This window comes from Trichosurus vulpecula, chromosome 9 (genome assembly GCF_011100635.1).
Source record: "Trichosurus vulpecula isolate mTriVul1 chromosome 9, mTriVul1.pri, whole genome shotgun sequence".
Taxonomy (NCBI): domain Eukaryota; kingdom Metazoa; phylum Chordata; class Mammalia; order Diprotodontia; family Phalangeridae; genus Trichosurus; species Trichosurus vulpecula.
Window position 1 is genome coordinate 147,598,965 of NC_050581.1, and position 7,768 is coordinate 147,606,732.

Sequence of the window (7,768 nt, forward strand, 5' to 3'; positions counted from 1 at the left end):
GAGAGAGACAGAGAGGGAGAGAGAGAGAGAGGGAGAGAGAGAAAGAGAGAGAGAGAAGGAAAGAGAGAGAGAAATACAGTTGGGTCCTGATTAATGAGAATAATGAATCCTCTGAATGGTCACAAGTATTCAAATTCTCTTTATCCCTCTATTTGAAGTTATAATTACATAAAATATGGTAACTGGTTCCAGCCCACTGGAAATAGGCAGCATGAATTTAAATGAGATCACTTAACCTGGGTCCAAAGCTCTTCCCATGATACCACATTGCCTTTCAAGAACCAAGGAACGAAAAATTAAAAGAATTTAAGAAGTGAGTGGGTTTTGGAGGCCCAGGTATTCTTGGGGGCTCAGTTCAAGCAACTGCTTTGCCTGATTCCTTCCTACAGATGGAATGCCAGGCTTCCTAGGTATTGCACTGCTGGCCTTGATTTTAAAGAGTAGATTGCGCTCATGCTTTTGCAAGCAGTTGCTGGCAAATATTGATGCCCTTATTCCCTTACCCCTGAAAGGTGCTCACCAGTCTTCTGACTTTGCCAAGTTGCTGGGATCAGAGGTAGAAGATCGGATTTAAGTCCAGACTCAGACTCTAAGGATCATGAGGGCTGGAAGGACCTCAGAGGCCATCCAGTCTGATATTCTCGTTTTCCAGATGGGGAAGCTGATGCCCAAAGAGATGAGGTGAGCTGATTCATGATACATAGGTAGTTGCCGTTAAGGGCAAGATTTGAACCTAGGTCCCCTGGCTCCAGGGTCACCTCTTTCTAGAGATCAAAGACTAGTAGTTACTTATTCCTGAGACCCAGTTTCATCATCTGTCAAAAGAGCAAGGCCTTCTTTAGGAGGTTGTTGTGGAGAAAGCACTTTGAAAAGCTTAAAGTCCTTTAGAAATTAGATTGACCATTAGGATGCTACAGCTCTGCCTTCTCACCAAGGAATGGTCCCATCGGAGCTATCATTTGTACAAACGTAAGTAGATATAAAGGAAGCTAGGTGGTACAGTGGAGAGAGTGCCAGGCCTGGAGTCAGAAAGACCTAAGTTCAAATCCAGCTCCAGACACTTACTAGCTGCGTGACCCTGGGCAAGTCATTTAACCCTGTTTGCCTCAGTTTCCTCATCTGTAAAATGAGCTGGAGAAGGACATGGCAAACCACTCCAGTATCTTTGCCAAGAAAACCCTAAATGGGGTCATGAAGCATCTGACTAAAATGAGTGAATGAGAAAGAGTAGATAAATACATCATCCTCACTTTGGCACTCTCTGAGTTTTGTGGCCACAACCATGCAATGCTAATAGAGACCTGTGAAGCTTTTCTCAGAGCCCATAATCACTCACTGGATGGTTCCCCTCAGGCAAGGTAGCAGGGACTAGACTGCTGGATGTGGAATTGGCAAGACCAGGGTTTGAATCTTGCCTCGTAACTTGATAATCAAACTCTTGGTCTTCCGTCTTCTCGTCTGTAAAATGAGGATGGTGATCTCCATCATACTTACCTCACAGGGTGGTTGTGAGGATAGAAGGAGAGGGGAGAGACTTGAGCTGGAAAGACTAATTAGGAGGTTGTTGTAATAGTACAGGTGAAAGGCAATCAGAGCCTGTGCTCAGATGGTGACTGTGGTGGTGGAGAGAAGGAGATGCAATAGATGCTATAGAGATAGAAATGGCAAGATCTGGCCACTGATCGACTCTTGGGTGAGTGAGAGTGAGGAGTCAACAGTAACACTGAGATTGCTAACCTGGGGAACTGAGGGGATGGTGCCCCAGAAGGGAAGTTTTCTGTTTTGGACATGAGATCATAGATGATTCTGAGCTCGAGGGGATCTTAGAGGTCATCCAGTCAAGCCCTCATTTTATCAATGAGGAAATCCATGCACAGAGAGGTTAAAAGTAAGTGTCTGACAGAGAACTCAGATTCCTCTTTTCCTGACTGCAGGTCCAGAACTCTGCGCACTACCCCATGGGATAGCAGCCTCTTTGTATTGAGATGGAAATGGTTTGGGGGAACCTATCCAGCTCAAAATGTCCAATAAGCATTCGGTGATGTGGGACGGGAGATCAGGAGACTAGGGTTAGATGTAGATGTGGGAGTTATCTGCATAGACCTGGTATTGAATATATAGGACTTGGTGAGGTCCCCAAGTGAGGCAGAGAGAGGAAAAAAGAGTTTCAAAAGATACGAGATGATATAAAGTGCTTTGCAAACTTTAAAATGCTATATAAATGTTAGATTCTATTTTTATAGTATAAGAGACCCTCTAAATGTGTATGCTGCAATAGCTTAAAGCTGTATTATGACTTTTGGAACTGTGTGTGTGTGTGTGTGTGTGTGGCCAGAGTTACGGATATTCTATAGCATCAGATGCTGATGCCTATGTAGTTAGCTCTGCTCTGGGTCCTAGGAATAGGATGAAAAGACAAAAGAAGGAAAAACTGTAGCATCCCAGAGCCTCAAAGTTGAAAGTCCAGTGTGGAACAACGTGCCCAAGTTTTCACCCAGTCTTATAGGAAGAAATTTCCTGCTTCACAGCAGCTCTGGGCTCATTAAGAGACAGTATGATATAGTAGATAGATCACGGATTTTGGAGTCAGGAGCCCTGGCTTTGAATCCTGCTTTACTAGCTCTATGACCCTGGACAAGACATTGAATCTCTCCATCTGTAAGATGAGAGGTTTGGATTATATGGCCTCTAAGGTTCTCTCTAGCTCTATCTTCATGATCTTATGAGCTTATGAGCTTTATGATCTTTTGATCTTATGTGCTATCAAAATGATCATGATTATTATTATTGAGGGAATGCAACTTACATTGTAAACCCTTTACAAATGTAAACCCTTCCTCTACAGTTTACAATGCACTTCCCTTAAAACAACCCTGTGTTTTGGTAGAGTGGGTATTTTTATTCCCTATTTACAGATGAGGAAACTGAGGCTCAGAGAAGAAATGGCTCCCAAGTTCATCCAACTAGTAAGAAGTGGCAGAGAGAATTTGAACTCAGTTCAACAGAGTATCAGAGGACGTTGCATGATACGCACTGAAGATTGTGAGGATGTGGGAGAGGTTTAGGAAAACATCCAAGAGGAGGTAGGAATAAAATTAGTCTTTGGCAGATGAGGACAGAGAGAAAAGACGAAGGCGGGCGCTTCAGAGTGGGCAAGATGGTGGCCGAGCATGAACTACCTCTAGTTTCAGGATCATGAAATGCAGTGTTCCGATATCACATGGAATGCGGGAAAGTTTGTGCTGAGAGGGGCCTTAGAGGTTATTGAATTCATCCCCGTTATGTTACAGAGGAAAAGACTTAGATCCAAAACATGGAAATGATATGTCCAAGGTCACGTCTCAAGAAAAAAGGAGGGATAGTTGAGGAACCACGTTGTCTCCAATCCTTTCCCGAAAGCAGGTTTTGAAGAGTGGGGGGGTTGGGGGAAAGACTGCATGAAGGCTCTTTGCCCCCAAAGTGGGGAGGGGAAGGCCGGGGCCACGGAAGCTAGCTTCTGTTGACTTAACAGTTTTATTCCATTGAACCAGCCCTGTCTGGAGAGCTGTGTTCCTAGCATCTTTGTCCTGGTACAAATTGTACCTTATGAAACTCTCCCCCTCACAGGATCTGAAACAGACCCCTATCCCACTGAGAGCTTCTGCTGACCTCTGCCCAGCCATGACTTTGTCCATCAATTTAACGGTTCCCCTAAAACACAATCCCTACTGCCCCTAGTCTGAGTGTCAGCAAATGGGGGGAAAAGGGAGAAAAGGATTGCCCTTGCATTCTGGTCTGGTCTTGGCTTCGAGTCCCCAAAGTTTCTCAATGTGTTATGGGATGTTGCAATGTCCTCGGTCCCTAGCAACACTAAACACCCTTGTCAGCAACTCTTCTAAACTGTCCCCAGCACTACTGAGTACTGTTACAGACTCCTAAAGGGCTCTGCAAGGACAAAAAACCTCCCAACTCTAAAGGAATGGCTCACAAATGGTGGAATTTTGGCTACTACAGCAGGCCATCAGGAGAGATATTTGGGGACACTTATCTTCCTGGGGCCCCTTAAATTGTACCAAGAAATCAAAATTCATCACTAGCATTTATGTAGGACTATTAAGCCCTTTACACATATTATCTCGTTATTCTTACAAAATGATCCTGAGAAGCATATTTTATTATCATTCCCCCATTTTACGGATGAGGTTCAGAGATTAAGTGACTTACTCAGGCTGACACAGCCAACTGGTATCTGAGGTGGAAATCAAACACAGGACTCCTGAGTCCATGTGCTCTTCTCCTTCCACTCTATGGCTGCTCCCTCTAGGTACAGTTACCAGTTCTACTCATGCCTGGGGCCAGATTCATACCCAAATCTACTCCCTTTGTAAGGAGAGGATCTGTGGTGTTAATGTGATTAAAGATCTTCCCTGCCCGTTTAATAGGCCTCACATGGAGCTAGTTAAGGGAAGCTTGATTAGGCGAGGCTTGTTTGTAGGCAGGCCCACAACCTTTTGCTAAGTAGGTGTGAGGCCCAGGCCCATACCCTTTTGCTGATTGGGTGTGAAGCCCTCTGGCCCTAAGAAGGGTATATATACTCTGAGGGTAGCCAATAAGTTCAGAGAGACAGAGAACTGAAAGAGACAGAGACAGAGAAAGTGAGAGACAATTGGAAGGGCTGAGAGGGAGGACTGCAGAGACACAGAGACAGAGAACTGGAAGAGATGGAGAGATGGAGAGAGAGAGAGAGAACTGCAAGGGCCCTCAGAACTGTGGGAGGAGAGGATGCAGGCAAGCAGACATTTAGGATTCATAAGTGAATATTTACAAGAAGGCCCCAGCAGAGGGAAAGGTTACAGGATGGCTTGGCTCCTTGCTGCGATATTGTGTTTTAATTTCTTTGCTGTTACATTGAAGTGGACTTACTGGTTTTGGGATACAATCGTTGCTATGTTGAATTGGAATTACTGGTTTTGGGACTTGATCCTCTGGTGTTTGAATAGATGTTTTACTTCTTTTGCCTTCGACATAGAGAATCTCTTATATTTTGCAATTCTGAACTACACAGACATATTCATGGTCACTATCGATATCGTGAATCTTGCCTTATTGATACAGGGTCAGAAATGAGACCCTGAACTTTAATTCTAGATCAGCTCCAGGTGAGAGGGACAGATGCTGGAGCTGGTCTGACTTCTGTTCTTAGAGGATGGACTCATTATAATGGCCACAAACTCATTAGAAAGTCAGGGATGGTCAGGAACCTTGGTCTCTAGTGATTAGCATCAAACATTAGCATCTAGTGATTAGTCCAAACTCCTCATTTTACAGGGACTACCAAGGCAAAAATGGATGTGACTTGCTCAGTCCCACAGCAAGCAAAAAACAGAGGTGGGAAGAGAGCCCAAGTTTCCTGACTCCCAGCCTACTTCACGAGCCGCCTTTTGCAACAGATTAAAATTGAGAATGGGAATGGAGATAGAAGACTTCCTACTTCAGTCGATATGGTGACTGCAGAGTGTATTGTTTTCTTTCAGGAGACAAATGGTCCCATTTCCTTGGGCTGCAGCAATGCTTGGCTATGCTTTCTGTGAGTATCTGGGCTGCCTTCTCTCCTCTTCCTCCCAGGAGAATTGGGTCACTTTAGTTCTTGAGCAATAAACAGACAATCACACCATTTGAATACTTCCTGTCTCTTGAATCTGGATGTGCCATATTGTGTGTGTGTGTGTGTGTGTGTGTGTGTGTGTACATGTGCGTGTGCGCACGTGCTGCCATGTACCCTGGATTTAAGGCAACTCTCTTAATTGTGCAAGAACATTCAGCCCCACCTGGAATGATCCTTCCCTTTACACTCAGATTCCCAGTTACCTGTGTCTTTATGTGGTTACGCACCTCTGTCTGGAGGACAGACTGCTCAGAATATCTGAGCCTCAGAGTTAAGACAGAACTTTGGAGGCCATTTGGTCCAATGGGTACCTGAACAAAAATCTACTCTAAAACATTCCCTGAAAGTGGCCATCCAGTCACTGTGTGAAGATCTTTAGAGAAGGATCATGAGCTTAGAACCTTAGATGCCATCTCATGTAATGATGCCCTTTAAGGTTTGCAAAGTATTTTTACAAATATTATCTCATTTGATCCTGACAACAACCCTGGGAGGCTGGTGCTATTATTATCCCTATTTTTACAGAGGAGGAAACTGAGGCAGGAAGAAGTGACTTACTTGCTCAGGGTCACAGAGCTAGTAAGTGTCCGAGGCTGAATTTGAACTCAAGTCTTCCTGACTCCAGGTCCAGCGCTCTAATCACTGAGCCACCTAGCTGACCCCAAGGCAGAGATTAAGTGACTTGCCCAGGGCTACACAGCTAAGCTAGTAAGTGTCTGAGGCTGGATTTGAACTCAGGTCTTCCTGACTCCAGGTGCAGTGCCCTGTGCACCATGGTGCCACCTAGCTGTGCAGTCTAACTGTAGAAGACAATGCAAATCTTGACATCAGAAAAGGGCTGGATCCAAATTCCACCTCTAACACTAATTAGCCGTGTGACCACAGGAAAGTCACCACCTCTCAAAGCCTCAGTTTCATCACCTGAAAAATGGGAATGATCACAAATGTAGTACTTAGCAGATTCTTTGGAGAAAAATGTGATACGTACGTGAAACACCTTGCCAACTTGAAGAATGTCAGCTATTGTTGTGGCATTTGGTCCCTTCATGGCATGGATGAACATACATTGGATTTTTAGCCCGAAGACTTGGGTTCGAATCACAACTTTGCTGCTTACTCTGTCTTGAGCAAGTTACAGAGGCCCTCCCTCATTTCTTCATTTGTTACAATGGGAACATTGGACTATAGGGCCTCTGAGGTACCTTTTAACTCTAACATCTGCTGGTCCTCGGGCTCATACTTCTTCATTCAAGGCCAAGTTCCGCCAGTATGTCACATCTTAAAGATGATCATTGCATCTCCTACATCCCCTCTGCGTGTCCTTGAGTGAGTGACTTCCCCTTTCTGGGCCTGGGTTTTCTCTTCTGTAACATGAAGAGATCAGACTGGGTGAGTTCTAGGGGTCCATCTGCATCTGGCATTCTGGGATTCTGGAGTCCTCACAACATGGGTCTGAGAAGAATGATGTCACCAACGTCACTTCACCACAGTGGCGTTATGTGAGGGGCTGAACATTCACTTACCTTGCCTCCATTATTTCTGGAACCATACCCTGCTCCTCCCATCTACAGAGCCATGTTGTTCAGGTCTGGTCAAAGAGGTGGCAGAAGAACCAAGAGCACTTCCATAACATGAGAAGGGCTAAATTAGAAATCAGTTGGGTCAAAGTCGAATCAAAATGGGGCCACTTAGCTTTACACAAGGATCCAAGTGAGTTGCATAATGACTTCAAAAACTATATATTAGCATCATCTATGTTTTATTACATATTTATTTATTTTGTTATATATTTCAGGCAACACTCTGGAGTGTTGTGGGTAGTCTGGGGGTCACATGTTTGACACTTCTAAATTAGGCGTCCACTAAAGACCCTTCAAGCTCTAAATCCCATCATCTGAAATAATTTCCTCTTACTAGACATTTTTTTCTTCACTTATAAAATAGGGGTGGGAAGGCCATTGGGGAAGAGGAACAGTATCAAGTGATCTTGCTTTGTCTGACTTACAGGTCCATTGTGAAATTAGACTAAATGCTGCAAAGATGAGCATTGGACCATCAGAAAGGCCTATGCAAATAGGAGAAAAATTCCTTTATTGGATCGTTACTTTCTAATCATTCCATCTT

The 7,768-nt window shown here is 44.3% G+C and overlaps 1 long non-coding RNA gene across 1 annotated transcript; it reads left to right on the top strand.

The window, feature by feature from the left end:
* Positions 1 to 611: 611 nt before the first annotated feature.
* Positions 612 to 5,659, top strand: LOC118830864. The gene is made up of 2 exons (XR_005009113.1): positions 612 to 681; positions 5,514 to 5,659. It is a non-coding gene; the product is annotated as an uncharacterized LOC118830864 (long non-coding RNA).
* Positions 5,660 to 7,768: the final 2,109 nt, after the last annotated feature.